We start from the raw sequence: 20,077 nt of genomic DNA, 5'->3' as shown, positions 1-20,077 counted from the left end.
AGGGCCGCAGCCCGAACTCGAAATGAGCGGCCTCCAGCTCGGCTAAGCTTAAACCGAGGGACCACTGCTAGATCCTGACCTAAAGATCTCAAAGGGCGAACAGGGACATACGGCGTCAAAAGAGAGAAGATACCTCCGAATAATCCAGGCTGGATGGCTCCAGGCTGCTCAAGGCCTTAGCCATGATTATTCCTATTTCCTGAACCTTCCCCTCATCCAGGGCAACCTTGTGCCATTTCAGGCGTCTTCCACAGTTCGATGGACAAACTTCACCAGTTGTCCGCAGCTCGGGCGTTTCCTTAGGGCCTTTGTCCTCAAGCCACATAGGGGACAGGGACAGAGAGAGTGGGTTGTGGTCACTATCTGAAGACTGAAGGACTACCATGTCCCTCAATTGGGCCCATAGTTCTAGCAGAATATAGTCTATTCTGGAAGAGTGGTCTATCCTATTAAACGTATGGGCTCCACAAGGGTCCGAAGCTGTTCTTCCATTCACCGCCCTCAGACCAAACTCAATGTTAGGGCGTTAAGCTGCATAGCCCGTTGGGACCACCTCTTAATAAGTGCTAAGGATAACGGGGGAATACCCCTCCTTACGTCCTCGTCTGAGATGCCCAGAAGGTCATCTGCTGCTAGGGGCTCAAAAGTACAATTAAAATCCCCGGCGAGCATGACATACATATCCGGGCAACACTGGGTAAGTTCTTCTTCAAGCCTCAGTAGGGTTGGGGACGGGGACCCCCCTTTGGTGCCTCTAGCATAGATATTAAAGATCTCCAAAGACTGCCCTCTATGGGGCCCACTAATTGACAATCTTAATAAATCAGGAGATTTACAATCTCTATGCCTTATTTGAAGGCCCAAGGAAATACTAACCCAAATAAGCAGGCCGCCAGAATGGCGACCTCTCCCTGAAGGGGAAGCAATGGCTTGGACAAAGTAGGTAGTATAGCCAACTTTATGGCAGGGCTCCAGACACCAGGTCTCCTGGAAAAAGCATATCCCGTAAGACTCAATAAATGTATTCCAGTCTGGGAGATCTAAATTTCTGGAGATGCCAGCTATATTCCAGCTCACAATCCTCAGGTCGCGATTGGATATAACTTGCTCTTGGTGGAGTCGCGGAGCGGGTGTGCTAGTCCCAAAACCGGGAGCCGTTAGTGTGCCCTCCAGACCCACCAATATACAATTGTTGGCAGGTAGGGAACAACTAAGTGTAGCTCCCTGTCGGACAACAGTAGAGGGGGGAGGGAATATTTCATAAGGATAAAAAGCCTCAAGTTTATCCCCATGGATAGTCAAATTGTATCTCCCAGATCTAGCGACTACAGGAGATATCAACTTGGCAGGTTGGTGAAAATCACGTCAACAGCCCCACCCCGACCAGTAAGGACCTAGGCCTGAGTTCTGTTCAAATGGTCTATGGGGAGGGAAGTCATGATGGAAATGACCATATTCCCTACCCCCCCACGTTGGATGGCTAACAAACCGAGAATTTGCTGAGTGGAGATTAAAGTAGCTAAGATCGCGAATACTAATACCTGAGCTTCCTTCGCTAAGATGTTGATTACAAATGAACCCAGCTACCCTGGGATCTTTAAAATTACCCAGGATACAATCTCCCCAGAGATCCTTAGGTCTAGTACCAACCCAGCTAACCCGTCTCACATGGAGAACCCGGCCATCTAGAGAACTGGGCAGAGGTCTGTTTTCCCTAAGCCAAAACATAGTTTTGTTTTTCAGTTCATTGTATGATTCTTGTTTACCCAACTTAAGCATAGGGACCCCAGTAAGTACAGCTACGGAGGGCTGGCAGTCGGGTGGTAAATTAACATGGTGAGGTTCCGTGATTTCGAACCAGACTCCATTTTGTTTGAGTTGTTTGTGACGCCATTTTTGTGTTGCCCTCACGTAGGCCGTGGAGGTAACCGAATGAACAAAGTTGCATGGGCCTCATTGTTCATGTATGTATTAACAGGCCCGTTTCTGACTTGTGAGTGAATTGCAGAGAAACTGACCTCTTCACCTGAAACTGACTTCGCAAAACCAATTTCCCTTAAGTTTGATTCTTGTCTGAAATTGCCAATCAATGTTCAGGATATCGTTAACTTTTAGTTTCCTTGCACATATCTTATCCTAATCAGCATCTGAATTGTTTCTTTCCTTACAACTTTTCATTACATGGGTAGTGCTTTCAATTATGGGTTTGTCCGGCTTGTGGAAATTGAATTTGGGACAGTCCTAATAATTAACTTTTGGGTTGGGTTACTGTAAATTGGGTTTTTGTTAATGTGATACTCAGTTAGAAAATGTGTCCAATTGGTCAGAATTTTGCGCAGTGGGTGTACATTTGTAATGAAAATATGGTGTATAAAAGGTGATGTCTTGCTCTATGAAAATTGAGCAGTTTCCTGAGTTGTACACTGTGTTGTATTGCTTGGTTTACTGTTACTAGCTGCAGCTAATAAATTTGATCTTTGACGCCATCCAGAAGTATTCCGTGTCTCTGTATTCCAAGACAGGAGAATCCGAAGACTTCGGGTGTGTGCCTGGCACCGCTGGGTTCTAAGAAAACCCGGTTCTTCAGTTGGCGCCCAACGGTGGGGCGACTTCAGCGGTACCGGTCCAAGCCCGAGGATCATGAGGAGCCACGTGAGGAAATTCTGGAGGAAGGCTGCCACTTCATTGACCCCTGCATGTCCACGTGGACCGAAGGTCTTTTCTGCGAGGCTTCCCGCTTTCCAACCGCTACGAAGGACTGCTGCCCTGACTGTCGCCCTGTCTTGGACCCTTGATTGATCCTTTGTAGAGCGAGACGATAGACGGTCTTCTGGTGGCGTGACAGATATTTTGGTTAAGTATAAGTGGGTCGCTCCCACGACTTTGTTTTGGGTTCTTGGTTTTGTCTGATTCGGCTGCTGCAGCAATCGAAGCCGAGGGGCTCGTATATTTACGAGTGTATCGATAGTTGGTAACCCCTTGAAGTTTGAAGCTAGACTAGTGAGCTATAAGATGCCTGGTCTTAGCAGATTTGGGAAATGGTTTAGTTGTGGTTGCAACAGGGATTCCCGATTGGAGGATTCGTGTCCGATACCTCCGGTTGGAACTCCGACTTATGAGCTCTATTCAAAACACGGAGTGGGTCCTATTACTTATAATGAAGTATGGGTTCGCTATATGAAGAAAGATGGTGTTTTACGATGGCCCCAACATGGTAGTTTCGAATTAAATATTTTAGATAATCTGGAAGTTGCGCTATTTAAGAAGAAAGCCCGGCCGGCAATGTTTGACTCTTTCCGCCTTTGGCGTAAGGAAGCCAAACAGCGAGAAATTAAGCAAGCAAAGAGAGATAGGAAAGATAAGAATATGTCAGTACTAAAAGCTGCTAGGCAGTTTAAGGGAGATGGAGAAGAGCGTGCGAGTGAAGTCTCAGATAGACAACGTTGTATGGCCATTGATAAATGTTATCCGGTCTTGCCGTCTTCTCCTCCAAAAGTGACTGCAGACCCTGAAAAATATCCTTTGATCTCTCATTTACTGAGATTGCCACCCCCCTATGTGCAGGGTGCTACTGCGCCTCCATTACCCCCGGTTGTTCCACCCTTTGTTGTTCAACCTCCTGCTGTTGTTCAGCCACCCGGTGCTCCACAGATGGTTTTGCCTCCTACTGCGCAACCCACTCTAGGGTCGCCAGCTTTGCTACCAGCTTTGCCTCAAACTCCTTTGCCTTCTACTTCTGTATCTTCGACTCCTACTGTTCTTGTCCCTACACCTCTTTTGCCTCAAAATACTTATTCTCCTGTTTTTATGTCCGCTTCTTCTCCTTCTGGTTGAAAGCGAAAGACCGAGACTGTTGTTAATCTGTTGTCTCCATTGTTTGGGTCACTGAATATGACCCCTGTTTCGGAACGAAAGCAGAGTCGTAGTCAGCTTCCTAGTTCCGAGGAATGGACAGTGTTGGATTTGTTGGCTCGTAGATGGATTTTAAATGCTTCTAGGTATGATTTGCAAGCGGTTATGGATGTTTTCTTTCAATGGGAACCGCCTAAGCAAAGGTATGTTTTTGATGTAATGTGTGTGTTTCTGCATCAGGAATGGGAAAATAACGAGTAGGGTTGGATTCCGCAGGAACTACTTGATGTTCAGTCCGAATTTGCTAAAGGGACGATAGTAGAATCTGATGTTACAGATGCCGTGGAGACGATACTTGTTTTTAGATCTAAACTTCCGCCTCAGACATTGTATGAACCTGATTCCTTCGTTAGGAGGAAAGTGAAGCAGTATCCTATGAGAGAAGTTCCTCCCGTATGGAGAGACGCAGTTCAGGCTAATGTAAATTTGGGTATTGTGGCCGTACCGGCTCATTTTCAGCGAGTATGGGTACATGTCCCTTGAAAGAGAGCAGAGGTCTTGGCTCTTAAGCAGACCTTACCTGACCCCCGTAAGAATCCTGCCGGTTATTACAAGGAGTTGTTCTCAGACAGGTGATGCGTGTATTATGAATTTAGCTGATATAGATATGTTGATGGGTAATGTAGTTCCTCAACCTTTGTGGGCGAAGATTCGTCATGAGAATCATGCGCAAGAATTAGGAGATACGTGGGCTAATATTGTTGCTGCAGATGGTCGGCAAGTAGGAGGTGCCAAACCTGAGCCCTTAGTTGCAGAATTACCTGGTAGGATAATTAATTTAATGAAAACTATGATGCCTCCTTTACGAATGATTTGGGATAAGTTAGCAGCATGCAAACAAAAGAAAGACAATAGTGTGTCCGATTTCTTCACTAGGTTTGAAGAGACGTTTATTGATCATAGTGGTCAGGGTATGAGTACGGAGGATGGTCAAAGGTTGTTCGTGGATAAATTTGTCTTTAATTTGCTTCCAGAACTTTCTAATAAGTTAAAGGACTCTGAGAGTTAATGGGCTGTTTCTTCGTCAGCCCAGATATTGACTACTAAAGATGAGAAGTATAAAGCACAGAAGAATACTAAAGATCTAAAGACGAAAGTTCTTTTGCAGCAAGCTTATCCGCCTTGTCAGAATCAGCCTCAGTTTCAGCAACCTCCACAGTTTCAGAGATTGTTACAGAAGCCTGAGCCTTATGCTCCGCGATTCTTTCCTGGTCCTAATCAGTGTGCTTATTGCAGAGAGGAAGAATAGTTGCCCGGCTTTGTTACAGCGTGCGAATGGTGTATCTGGTCAGAGAGGTCGTGGTGGTTTCCAGCAAGCTCCTAGGGGTAGGGGACGTGGTGTGTTACCCCAGAATGAGCGTTCCTCTTCTCTTCAGAATTCTGCGAATGATTTTGACAGACAGAATGTTCTGAGTGGTCAGTCTGCACAGTACTATGTTGATGATTATTGTGTCGAGAGTGAGAGTGTTGGTTATGATGAGAGTTAGGACAGCCATGGACAAAGTGAGGGAGTAGTGTCAGTTCCAGTAGAACAGAGTGGACCTTATGTTGAAGTGATTACATTAGGTGTGGCAGAACCTTTTCTTTTGGATACTGGTGCGACGAAGAGTTCTATTATGCACTCTAAACTTCCTGGCACACCTTTGTCTGGCTTGACCAATGTTTCCGTAGGATTTTCAGGCGCCCCAGTTCGTAATCCGGTTTCTAGTCCTTTGTCCCTTTCTATTGGTCCTTGTGAATTGGAAGCTCCACTTATTCTAACGACTGGTTGTGGTGAGAATCTGTTGGGTTTGGACTTGCTGAAAAGACTGCATGCAACATTACATTGTTCTCCTTCGGGAGTACATCTTACCCTTGGTAAGAAAGTGATTTCTCCAATGTATTTGTCTAAAGATTGTCTGCCACTGGAATTGCGTTCGCTTCCTGATACGCTTTGGGCTACAGGTCCAAATGATGTTAGTCTTTTGCAGATTCCACCGTATGTTGTTACGGTCAAGTCGAATGCTAGACTGCCTCGTATTCCACAATACAAGATTTCGAGCGATGGTGAGAGAGCTCTATTAGCGATTGTCTATGATCTGGTTGAGAAGGGTGTAGTTGAGGAAACGAGAGGTAATGTGTGTAATAGTCCGTTTTTGCCTGTCCTTAAGCGTACTGATGCTTCTCAGCCACCTGTGTATCGGTTTGTGATCGATCTTCGAGAAGTGAATAAGATTGTGGTGCCACAGTTTCCTGTTGTCCCTGATATCACTGCTTTGTTGACTCTGATTCCTGCTTCGGCAGCCTGGTTTTCTGTCATCGACTTGAAGAATGCTTTCTTCAGTATTCCTATTGCTGAGGAGAGTAGGGATATTTTTGGCTTCTCTTTAGGAGGCCGAAGCTTCCGGTTTAAGAGAGCTCCTCAAGGTTATTGTGAAAGTCCCTCCATCTATAGTCAAGCGTTGAAAACTCAGCTTGATGATTTTGTATTGCCTTCTGGTGCTACTCTTATTCAGTACGTTGATGATCTGTTGATTACTGCTGATGATGAAGAGATTTGTAAAGAGGCTACTCTTTCTTTGTTAGACATTTGTCTGACCTTCGTCATAAAGTGTCACCTTCCAAGTTACAGTATTGTCGACAAGAAGTAACCTACTTGGGTCATCTCTTGTCAAAGGAGGGAAGGAGATTGACCCCAGAAAGAATTCAAGCGATTGCGCAAATGAGTGTGCCATCCACACAGAGAGAAGTGCGTGCTTTCTTAGGTATCACCTCGTATTGTTGGCAATGGATCCCTAATTTTTCCTTGCTAGCGAAACCTCTGTTAGCATTGACTCTGAAAGATACTCCGCATCCTCTTCCCTGGTCTGACGAATGTCAGAAAAGTTTTTCTGAATTACATGATGCATTGTGTTCGGCTCCGGTGTTGGGTACTCCTGACTACAGTAAACCTTTCACGTTGTATGTTCACAAGAGAGAAGGTTGTGCATTGTCAGTATTGACGCAACAATTTGGAGACAAGCAGCGTCCATGTGCGTATTTTTCAGCTACGTTAGATCTGGTAGCTAGAGCGTTGCCGAGCTGTTTGAGAGCTGCAGCGGCAGCGGCTGTTTCTATCGACAGTCTGCTGGTTTGGTATTGGATAATACGTTGATTGTGATGGTCCCACATGCAGTGGATACCTTATTGAATAGGACTAAGACTCATCACCTTACTAGTGCACGTCTGTCAGGTTATGAGCTGACTCTTTTGGCTAGCCATGTTCACATTAAGAGATGTAATGTGTTGAATCCAGCTACGTTGTTGCCGATTTCTGTAGAGACAGATGCTCAAGAACAGCATGATTGTTTTCTTCGTACAGAGGAAGAAACGTAAGCTAGAGTTGACTTAAGGGATACTCCTCTCATGAATGTTGATGGTACCTTATGGGTAGATGGTTCGTGTTTCAAGCTTCCGAATGGTGAGACGACTGTGGCATATGCTGTCACAACTTTACATACAGTTGTTGAAACAGCACGCATAGCACAGATATCTGCGCAAGCAGCAGAGTTGATTGCATTGACTAGAGCGTGTGTGTTGTCAGAGGGAATGCGAGTGAATGTCTATACTGATAGCCAGTATGCGTTTGGTGTTGCCCATAGTTTTGGACGTTTGTGGAGAGAAAGAGGATTCCTTACTTCTCATGGTGCGAAAATTCAGCATGGGCAATTAGTGCATGAACTTCTGGAATCACTTACTCTCCCAAAGCAGATTGCAATTGTGAAGTGTAGTCCGCATAAGAAGGTTTTGGATGATGTAGGTCGAGGAACTGCGTTTGTGGATGAAGTTGCGAAGGAAACGGCGAAAGACATGATGAGCCGTATGTATGTTGCAGGCCCTGCTAATTGGGTTATTGCTGGTGGAATGTGTGAAGACACAATAGAAAGTGTGAAGTCAATTCAGGCTGAAGCTACGGAAAAGGAAGTGAGTACGTGGAGAGAAAGTACGGGTATGTTGGATATGACGGGTTGTTGGGTTGAGATGTCAGAACACCAGCAATGGTTGTTGCCAGACGCGTATGTGCTCCCAGTGGCTACTATGGCTCATGGAATGGCTCACATTAGTTCGAAGGGAATATGCAAGTTGTTGGCTCCAGTATGGCAGAATGCTGGAATTCCGAAATGTGCTGAGAATGTGGTGAAACATTGTATGATTTGTTTGAAGTACAATACTGGAAAGGGAACTCCAACTCCAGCTGGTCATTTTGCTCCCCCAACTTATCCGTTTGAAGTGATACAGCTAGATTACATTCACATGGAGAGATGCAACAATTTGAAGTATGTCCTTGTGGTTGTTTGTGCCTTTTCCAGATGGATAGAGGCCTACCCCCTAAAGGATAATACTGCCTTGTCTACAGCCAAGGTTTTGCTCAAAGAGTATTTCACTAGGTATGGATTGCCGAGAATTGTATGGAGCGACAATGGGAGTGAATTTGTGGGTCAAATCAGGAAGAAAGTATGTGCTGGTTTAGGAATAAATCAGAAATTCCATGCTGCGAATCACCCCCAGTCTGCTGGACTTGTTGAGTGATATAATGGCACATTGAGGCTGAAGCTAGCTAAGATACAAGCGAGCACTGGTCTTACATGGCCAGATGCCTTGCCGTTGGCTCTTTTGTCAACAAGGACGACAGTGCATTCTCGTGTGGGAATTAGCCCATACGAAATAGTTTTTGGTCGTCCAGCGAATGTCTGGGGTGTGCCTCGTCCTAAGAAATACAGTGAGATTGAGTACCCTATGTTGGTGGATTACTTACATGACTTGACTGCTAAATTACGTGTTCTCCACCAACAGGTCTATGACAGTTTGCCGACAGCTACTGCAGATCCAGGCCATACGATCCAACCTGGAGAGTACATCTTGACCAAGAATTTTCAACGAACTAAGAACTTGGAGCCGAGATGGACTGGACCGCACTTAGTGTTATTGGTTACTAGAACTGCAGTTAGGGTAGCTGGCAAAAAAAACTGGGTGCATTCCACCCATTGCAAAAAATGTCCTTTGCCCCTACCGTATGATAAGTGGGTGAGGGATGGTATAGCCGATTCCGAATGTGAAAGGATTCCTAGATTTGTACATTTTAGTGATGCACATTTGACATGGACTCAGTCAAAACGCGAGGATGATGACATTCTGCAAGCTGCTGTGCCTTCCCATCTGAAACTCGACACAACAAATACGGAAATCCTTTTTCAAGAGCAAACTGTGTCTGGTATAGAGCGCTACAATCTAAGACCGAGAAAGACTGAATCAATGGACAAATAAAGATTGAATTTTTTCATGTAGTGAATTACACCTTGTCAGATCAAGAGACTTTTTTTTTACTTTTTTCTTTTTCGAGTCATCATCCGGACTCAGCTGCAGGGTCGCGGTACAGCCTTAAGGGGTGAGCCGCGTATTGACATAAGGTCTGTGGTTCATGGTCGTTAGTACGATCTTGACGCACACTTAAGTGAAGAAGGTAATAGCCGTGAGCAGCACGTTAGAGGATGGAGTCTTTTGAGTCTGATAATGGTGTTAAGAAAATTGATTTTAAAGTGAAGATATGTATATTGGTCCGTAGCAAATGTTTTTAATACTGTGTTTTCTAATGCTTTTGAATATTACGTTGGCTTGTGTAGGTTGGATTGCCTATGTTACACAACAGACGCTTGCAACTACATCCCAACCTACTCTTTCTCTTTCTACTGTTTCCCCACATGAGTTTCATACGTTGCCTGAACATGAACAGACACGAAGATCAGAATTTGTGAACAATTAGTTTATACAGATGTTGCTTCAGCATCAGCTAGTCGTAAAATACCACGAATTGTTGGGTTTGTGGTCTTATGCCACATACGACAGATAAGGGAATGCCATATTTAGTTTTGCCTTTTTCGCCTAATGGGTCAGTATGGGCACTCCAAGCAATGTTTATCTATGCGAATGAAGCATCTCCTGTACGTTCCGTTAAAGATAATGCGAGTAATAATGCCTTGATACAGGGAATAGTATATATGATCAGAGATATTGATGCGTATAATGCTATCCCTAAAGATGAGGTACGAGCATATGTTGGTTGGAACAAGACTGGATAGAGCATTAGTCTGACAGAAAAGGAGAGACAGAAAAGGTCTCCTCCTATTTGGATTGTACCCAACCAAGGTCATTTTTGTCTGCAAGGTAATGGACAGAATCCGAGAGCTCAGCTTGGTAAGAGTGTGTGCGTTCACACCTATGTCTATACATCCCAGAAATCTCCACCGTTCGTGCCAGCTAAAGGCACGTATTTTGTTTGTCACGACAGAGCATATACATGGTTGCCTCCTGATTTTTCAGGCACATGTTATGTGGCATTTTTGCTTCCCCCTACATACACAGCTGCTTTCAATTACCATAAGACAAGATATGGTAGAGGTGTTATCGATGCGAAAGATACTGTCGCACAAGAAGTTGGAGACTTCTTTAAGGGTTTTCTGCCCTTTTGGGGTCCTATGGCTAATGGTAGAAATATTCGTCAGCTTACGAGAGTGGTTGAGGCACCTATAAATGAGACTGCAGGTGCCCTTAGCAATATTACAGCTGAGCTTCAAGCGGATTGCCTTATGACATTACAGAACCACTTTGTTTTAGATATTATACTTGCAGATAGAGGTGGGGTATGTAAATTGATTGGGTCTAGTTGCTGTGTTTTCATACCAGATAACGCCCCGACAGTATACCAAGCCATCTTGAGGTTACATAAGTCCGCTGAGTCTATACATGTAGACGAAGGGAACTGGTCATTGATAGAATGGTTTTGGGAACTGCTGTCCAAATGGGGATGGAAGATTCTGATGTTTCTTGGTATGGCTTTAGCAATACTTTTCTCGTGTTGCTTATGCATCCAGTGTGGTCCCGCCATTTGTAGTCTTTGTGCTACAATCTGTGTGAGAAGACCAGTCCGGAGAGAAGTGAAGGCTAATAAGATGATGTTACAGCAACACCTTGACAACCTGATGAGAATAGATATAGACCTGGATTCAGATTGACGTGAGTTTAGGTTATTGCCTACGTAATGGCAAAAGGAGGGTCTGAGGTTCTGTGATTTCGAACCAGACTCCATTTTGTTTGAGTTGTTCGTGACGCCATTTTTGTGTTGCCCTCACGTAGGCCGTGGAGGTAACCGAACGAACAAAGTTGCATGGGCCTCATTGTTCATGTATGCATTAACAGGCCCTTTTCTGACTTGTGAGTGAATTGCAGAGAAACTGACCTCTTCACCTGAAACTGATCTCGCAAAACCAATTTCCCTTAAGTTTGATTCTTGTCTGAAATTGCCAATCAATGTTCAGGATATCGTTAACTTTTAGTTTCCTTGCACATATCTTATCCTAATCAGGATCTGAATTGTTTCTTTCCTTACAACTTTTCATTACATGGGTAGTGCTTTCAATTATGGGTTTGTCCGGCTTGTGGAAATTAAATTTGGGACAGTCCTAATAATTAACTTTTTGGTTGGGTTACTGTAAATTGGGTTTTTGTTAATCTGATACTCAGTTAGAAAATGTGTCCTATTGGTCAGAATTTAGAGCAGTGGGTGTACATTTGTAATGAGAATATGGTGTATAAAAGGTGATGTCTTGCTCTATGAAAATTGAGCAGTTTCCTGAGTTGTACACCGTGTTGTATTGCTTGGTTTACTGTTACTAGCTGCAGCTAATAAATATGATCTTTGATGCCATCCAGAAGTATTCCGTGTCTCTGTATTCCAAGACAGGAGAATCCGAAGACTTCGGGCACCGCTGGGTTCTAAGAAAACCCGGTTCTTCAATGGGGGATAGTTGCTACACCCGTCTCCTCCACTAACAGTGATATGGGTGGGGGAATTGAGTTGCCTGTCTGGACCTCTTTACCTCCCCTGTTATTTGGGCTCTTGCTATAAGTAGAGCGACTATTGGCAGGACCTATGGGTCTTTTAGCCAGATTTGAACTGTTGTTACTGTTCATTGGGACTTTAGATTGAGCAGAAACACCCGTATCAGCAGTCCCTACTCTAGCATGTTCCTCCTGTGTGCCCACTGTGGATGAGGTAGATGTACTTGCCACTATAGCCCCAGAAGCCTCCCCAGGTGTAGTGGTAAGAGCATTAACAACTATGGGTGTTGCCTGATGCAAACCACTCCCCGTAATCCCATCCTCCCTAATTTTAGAATGGAGTTTAATTAGGGACTTGAGAGAGAAGAAGTTGTCAAGAGTGGCCTGCTCAAATCTATCCAGCCGCTCCGACAACCCCTTCACTCTCTCAAGAACCGGGAGAATCAGGGATTTCATTAATTGCTCGATCATGGAAATGGAGGGAACCTCAGATGAGGTACCTACAGTATGTGTAGGTTGTATGTTAACATTCCTCTGTTCACATGGGGTATAAGACAACTGCCCTCCCTTAGGCCCTTGAAGACCTGGCGGGCTCACCCTCGCCCCCGTACCTTTAGATTTCACACACCCCCTGATATAATTTCTTCTCAACTTCTTAGGGGGTTTAGGTTGCGAGGACTTGTAGTACGTTTCCTTTTAAGGGGGGCTACTCCAGCTACTTTGACAGCTGAAACCGCCAACTGGGGGAGGGAGACCTCTTGGGGAACAGGGATACACAAAGGAACAGGAGACACTGGTAGCTCGGCAGGTGGCGGTTCAGGATCAGGGACAGAGGCTACACGCCCACACGGCTCTATAGTAGAGAGCTTATCAATACTAGCCCTTATGGCTTTTGCTCTTTGGAAATCAGAGCCAGAAGTAACAGAAACCAGAGGCACAACATTATGCACTGGGGAAGAAACTCGTGCCAAGTGCCCCAAGGATGAGCGACTGTTGTCAGCAAGTTCGCAAGAAATGCGGCGTTCGGTAAAAGCAATCTCTTTCCCAAGAACCGAGAATGCACGAATAACAAATTGGTCCAAGGTGCCACCTATGCTGCCCCCCCTCATGCTTTTACCGGAACGAGTTGTCATTGGCATACGGAGACCCACTAGTTGTTAAGGGAAGCCAACTACTGGACTGATAAATAGCACACAATCACTAACGAATTGAAGAGTTTCAGAGATCCGCAGAGTCCAGGTCTTAAGGGGGTGTCCCAGCCCAGCCACGTTCAGCCCCAGACGGCCACAGACGGTCCCGCCCTTGTCCCGGGTTTCTCCTGGGATGCTCCCGCATGCTCCTGCGTAGCATAGCAGCGTTCTTTAAGCGCCTCCTGGCGCGAATTAACAGTGGGCGGCTGCCGGCCGCGTTGCAGGCTGGGAGGTGTAGTTGCAGCACGCAGGGCCTTCCCCACACAGTGGCCGCAGTCAGTTGGTGCAGAGACACGGCGGCGGGGGGGAGAGCAGGCACTGCGGCGATCGGCAAGGGGTCCCGCAAGGAAGGGGCAGGTTCCACTTCACAGAGCCCCCAGCGATTAGAGGAAGGCGACACAAATATTAAATTGGAAGAATCCCCGCTCCACCGGGAATTGCAGCGTTCTTTAAGCGCCTCCTAGCGCGAATTAACCGAGGGCGGCTTCCGGCCGCGTTGCAGGCTGGGAGTTGTAGTTCCAGCACACAGGGCCCCCACCCCACACAGCAGCCGCAGTCAGTTGGTGCAGAGACGTGGTGGCGGGGGGGAGAGCAGGCACTGCGGCGATCGGACACGGGTCCAGCAAGGAAGGGGCAGGTTCCACTTCACAAAGCCCCCAGCGATTAGAGGTAGGCGACACAAATATTAAATTGGAAGAATCTATGTTTATCAAGTCAAACGGCATTGGAAATTAATAATACCAGCCTCTCACAACATTATTATAGCTTTGCGTGGCCTGAAATAATCTGAATTGTTACACTTGTAGGAGTGTGATGGTTAGCTGTTATGTTGGTGGTTAGCTGTTATGTTGGTGCTTTCATTGGCAGCACTGACTGGGACATTGCGTGGTGCAGGTGGCAGTGGCCTTTGGAGAAGGGCCCTGACTTTTCATTTTTCACAAATTAAGTACTGGGGAAGTGTAAGCCTAAACCTCCTTGGCAACTCAAAACAGACCATTAATTAGTGGTCTTTTGAAAAAATCCAGACACATATATTAGTTGTACAGAACAACTCATTGATGAACAAACACTTTGCAAACCAAATAAAGGTGCTCCAAAAGAACGACGCAGTGCAAGTGAATGAGAGAACTAAATTGTGCTGGTGCTATATAAATGCATTTATACAAAACTAGGCGCAGTGCTCTATCTGACACATTGCCCGAGAAGTAATGATAATAAGTACTGCTGATTCTGTGTTTTTAGGCTAATACCTTGAACTGGTCCAGATGATGACTCTTTGTAAATAATCTCACTGGGGTCAAAACGTTGACGGTCACTGCACCATTCTTTTGGAGCACCTTTATTTGTGCCCTGCAAATTTGTCTCCCAAGCACCACCTAACCAAACAAAAGTAGCTATCGAGTCGGTTAAAGTAAGTGAATGGTACCACCATTTTTGGAGGTACACTTATTGAAGCAACGTCATTCGGGGCCTACAAATACCATTGAATATTAGTGGATTTAACATATATACCATTGCCATCGCAATAAAAAATATTGACACTACCTCTTTATTAAATATTTAAGTGCCCACTAAATTCCACCATCTTTGACATATATATCCACAAGGTGGTGACAATAAAGGAAACACCTTTTCAATCTGGACAATACCTAAATTGTGGGAACCCAATAATAAACAGTGGCTCACTAAATCTAAATTGATTAGGTGCTCAAGAGGAAAACATCCAAAAAGTGAGACCACCTTTCTATAATTACAATTCCTAGCTATTTCTAGTTAGAAGATAAATCTATTGGGTCCCTCTTGGATCTCACAGGAAATAGATCCTCACATATGTACCCTAGACAATGGAGTGCTCCCTGCTTCTACGGGCCGGTAAAGGCCCACAGGCCAACAGTCTAATCTTTTACAAAGGCCTCTCGGAGCTCCAGGGGATTTAAATCCCCACAAGCTTCGTGAGGCCTTTGTTTGATCTGTTAGAACATTCTGCCCTCTGGTGGCAGAATGTTCTTATAGCCTTATAGCCCTTCGTAGCAGGGCTATACCGGCTATTAAAGTCCTGGTCCCTTGTTAAAGTCCCTCGCCTTGGGCTCTGGCCTTTAATGCGGGAGCGGGTCTTTAATAGCTGGTATAGCCGCTACGGGTGGCTATAAGGCCATATTAAACAATTAAATTCACCATATTACCAAACTCATACATTTATTCTAAATGCAACAAACTCATGTTAATCATAACTGACTTACCACTTCTAATTCAAAAGTTAACTTAAATTGAGATGTGTTAAACGGGCAGGACTCGTTGAGTATAGGTTTTTCATCTCTGCTGCCCCCACCTTGATCCAGACTGTGGCTGGAGGTCACAGGATAAAACACCAAATTCATCATATGACTAACTACTGAATTAACAAGCATTTGCAATGCAATAGGTCTTGCATTAATTAAGTTTGAGCTATTGGCATTGCTAAATATTGCAACACATCCGCCTGCACTCTTTTTGCCCTACCCAAATTCTGTTGCACCTCCCATCTTCTGCACCGCCTGCACTGGCTGCCCATGAAACAGAGAATCTAATTTAAGACTCTCTGTTTGACCCATAAGATCCTACACGGCCAGGGCCCCCAGATACTGCAGGGACTCTGTACTTTTTATGTTCTCACTCGAGCATTACACTCTGCAGACCTGCATTTGGCCTGCTCCCCCAGGGTGCGCAAGAGCAGAGCAGGAGGCCGCTCCTTCAGGTCTCTGGCCCCTGCTCTATGGAACTCTATCCCACTTGAGGCGCGCAGCACACAAGATCATTGGCTCTTTCGGAAACAGATTAAAACCTGGCTGTTTGCCTCCATTTAGTGAGGCTGACGCACTTGTCTACTCTTGAAAGTGACTATGCATTTCTGTCCTCTCTGCTGTGTCTTTTCCCCCTGGTCCTGTCTGCGAGCGCTGGGACGCCCTGTTGCTGGGGCAGCCATGCGCTATATAAGTCAGTTTAACATAACATAATATAACACCAATTGCAACGAAAGTCTATAAATTGTAGCCCAAAAAAATGTTGATTTATTTTTGTGGCAATGGTGGCATGCTCTGCTTTAGATGACTATGTTTAAAAGTAAAGTGTGCCATACTGCAATTGCTACAATAGTTAATTGTTGATGCGTTAACAATTGATGTGTGCACTGATGGCTGGTGGTGTGTGTGCCTATATGTTATGTTATGTTATTAATACCTATAGAGTGCACAATTACCCTAGGGTGTCCTGGCGCTAAGTACTGATTGCCCAAGAAACATAGCATGAGCCAAATAGTAAGAGAAGAGCCATGCCTTGAAGGCCCCTATGAAAAGAAATTAGATCTGGAGCATTTCTAAGGTGGATTTTGTGCACTGATGGCTGGTGGTGTGTGTGCCTGGTGGAAGTGTGCACTGCTGGCTGGTTGTGTGTGTGCCTGGTGGAAGCATGCACTGACGGCTGGTGGTGTGTGTGCCTGGTGAAAATGTGCACAGACAGCTGGTGGTGTGTGCCTGGTGAAAGTTTGCACTGACGGCTGGTGGTGTGTGTGTGACTGGGGAAAGCGTGCACTGACAGCTGGTGGTGTGTGTGAGCCTGGTAAAAACGTGCACTGATGACTTGTGTTGTGTGTGTGCCTGGTAAAAGCGTGCACTGACGTCTGGTGGTGTGTGCCTGGTGGAAGAGTGCACAGATGGCTGGTGGTGTTTGCACCCTGTGAATGCGTGCACTGACGTCTGGTGGTGTTTGTGCCCGGTGAAAGCGTGCACTGAGGACTGATGGTGTCTGTGCCTGGTGAAAGTGTGCACTGTCGGTGTAGTTGTGTGTGTGTGGTTGTGTGTGTGGTTGTGTGTGTGGTTGTATGTGTGGTTGAATGTGTGGTTGAATGTGTGGTTGAATGTGTGGTTGAATGTGTGGTTGTATGTGTGGTTGAATGTGTGGTTGTATGTGTGGTTGTGGTTGTGTGGTTGTGGTTGTGTGTGTGGGAGTGGTTGTGTGTGTGGTTTTGTGTGTGGTTGTGTGTGTGTTGTTGTGTGTGTGGTTGTGTGGTTGTAGGTGTGGTTCTGGGTGTGGTTGTGTGTGTGTGGTTGTGTGTGTAATTGTGTGTATGTGGTTGTGTGTGGTTGTGGGTGTGTGGTTGTGTGAGTGGTTGTGTGTGTTTTTGTGGTTGTGTGTGTTTTTGTGGTTGTGTGTGGTTGTGTGTGTTGTGTGTGTGTGTTGTGTGTGTGGTTGGATGTGTGGTTGGATGTGAATCATGAGCAGTGTTCAGCTAAGCTCAGTAGACATATAAAACACTTCTATTAACAGGCTGCACGTAAAGACAACAAGCCAATTGAAAATATGGGCAGAGAGTGGGCGGGGCTTCAAAGCCATACTCCACTACTGCATGCCTCGCAGCATTGACAGTACAGAAGAATTGCATCACCTGTCAAGCTTTATATTAGAAGATCCTACCACCACAGAGCCAATATCAACAGAAACGTAACTATATAAAAAGGGTCAGTATGCTGTTTGCCAACAACACAACATGTTTGAAAAGGCTACAAAAGCAGGTAGTTTCCTCTAGTCTACAATGATGAAAATGCAAGTCCACACAGCCATGAATCAAGAGTAACAGATACTACACCTGGCCTACATTTTGTGATTTCGTACACATTCCTTTCTACCCCTAGTCTTAAAGAGTCATGAAAACAGCAGCAATAACCAAGGCGCCATGTTTGCTTTCTGCAGTCCACCTACTTGCCCTGTCCCCGAAGCCCTTATTTGTAAAAAGACTGTTGAAAGTTAAGGATAGAAGATTCTTAATATGAATCGGTAAAATTAAATCAAGAAGAGCGGGGGAGTATAACTGGCTGAAACAACGTGACTGGCACCTTGTGAGTGAGAGTGGGTGAGTGGAGGTGTGTGGTAATGGTCTGGAGTGACTGTGTGTGTGCGTAAGTGAACAGGTTGAATGGCTGAATGAGTGGTGTGCGGCTGAACGGGATTCTGTGAATTGAGTGGCGCTTTCAGAGATTGGGTGAACGATTCACTGTGACTGAAAGAGTTAATAAATGAGGGAATGAGTAAGTCGGGGATCGGCGGCTCAGATTTCTTGAGTAGCGCTCGCTGCTGACCTTCAGGCACTTTGTGATTATGTGGATTGTGGTTTCCATGCTACTAAAAGGTAGGCACGATTCATTTAAAGCGCCTGCAGTTCCTGGACTGCATCTGCCCCTGGTGAACATGTCAGGGTGTATGCTATTACCCATCTGGACAGACTTCGAGCTCTCGACCTCGAAGGATAACAGGTCGCGTGTGCCCTGCCTAGGTCCCAGCACCGTGCCCACAGACCTCCCCAGTGGAGGCTCACTGTACCGACCTCATGGTGCTACTGAAAACACTACCATTGAGGGTGCAGAACACCGTCTTTTTGCTGGCCAAACTGGGATGATTAGAGATAGGCTCCTATAGTCGGATGAAAGCCTCACTGGTGCGATAAAACTTCACATTTCTTATAAAGGGACTGCTTCCACGGGGGGATAGTATAAAAACAATGGAATGGAATGCAACTCAAAGGAATTCCAAGTGGTTACAATCAAGTCAGGCATTTCCAGCCATCACTTGATTGTCTATGAACACCAAACGCGACGAATATAACTATTATAACCAAGTTAGCTACAACCAAACTCAAATTCTGGGTTGTCGAAGCGCTTGCAAGCTTCTGCACATGGCAAGGTTTATTTTAATAGCAAAGAGCTCATTGGAAATCTCCCTATGAGGGCTCAGACTTGGAGTGCTTCGTGCAGGTTTCCCTGTAGGCCTATTCCAAAGGGACCAGCTCCTGTAAATACATTAACTTTCTGCGCTATTCCGAATCAAACTGCTTTCAAAGGGCTTTTAAAGAGCAAACCACTAAGAGACCAGCACCGACAAGGCTACGGGCTTAAGTGGAAGAACGTTGTATTTGAGAAAGGAGAAATAAAACATGTCTCTTCATGGGCGGGTTATACTTTAGGAACACAACCTACATCTGATTAAAGGAATTCACCTATATACATGGTGTACAGGTGGGACTTCATTGAGCAACCGTATGTATTTGCTTTGCCACAGTGCCACAGTATATGTTAAAGGAAATTTGCATAAGACATTGCACAGGATGAGAGAACGGCAGACATTTTTTTTTCGTATTACTACCAGTAGCTTGAGAAGGGAAGCAAACGTTACGTGTGGTACAGAAAATAAAAGCATGCAAAATCGCTTTATAGGGTTTCTAACCTGCACATGCTAATGCAACAGGGCTGACGCTAGGGAAAACAAGTGTGGGCACCTCGCAAGAGGGGGAGGGGAGAGAGGAGGGACCCTGGGTGATTCACTCGCGGGAGGGAGCGGCTGGCGCGGCGATAATTGTTGTCATATGCCAACCGCTCACTCCCGAGAGGAGATCGCCAAACGTGCACGCGTTGCAATAGAAATTAATGCAACACATGCACGTTTTTTGGGGGAAAAGCTGATCGACGGCATGAGGTCCTCTCCTAAGCAGCGCATGCGTGCTGCGTAGGAGGCGAGACCTAAAAATCAGGTGGATCTCATTATGTGCCCCTGTAATAAGGCCTACCTATGGGAACCTAAGCGTCAACCGAGAGTCTGTCCTAATGAACACCATTTCTCAATTCAAACAAAAAAAATTAATGATCTCTAGTACAGCAGTTCTCTCAGCAGGACGCACAGAGAACGGTATCCATTGGTTAATTTTGAAATGGATCTCTATGGGTAGCTGACAACGTGATGGTATTAGTAAACAGAAAGTAAAGGGAACACTTTTACATGTTAAAATTTCAGACCTGTAAAATTGGTCTAAATAAGAAATCAGAATGGGATTCAGAAATGAAAAGAAGAGGGATTTTTTGTGACAGACATTCTGAACACGAAACTATATTTAGGTTAGAAAGCTTTATTGAATAAGGTAAACAATGTAAAACATCATTACAATGGATATCGCAATTTAACAATGTATAATAGGATCCCAAAAAGGGATATATAGGCTATACCAAGGGAAAGAGCTTTTAAAGGTATTTTGTATCATGGGAGGGAGAGAAGGGAGAGAAGAAGAGAAAAAGGGGGAGGGAAAAGGAAAGGCAACCTAA

Source organism: Lissotriton helveticus, chromosome 3_1 (genome assembly GCF_964261635.1).
Source record: "Lissotriton helveticus chromosome 3_1, aLisHel1.1, whole genome shotgun sequence".
Taxonomy (NCBI): Eukaryota; Metazoa; Chordata; class Amphibia; order Caudata; family Salamandridae; genus Lissotriton; species Lissotriton helveticus.
Note: the sequence above shows the minus strand (reverse complement) of the source record.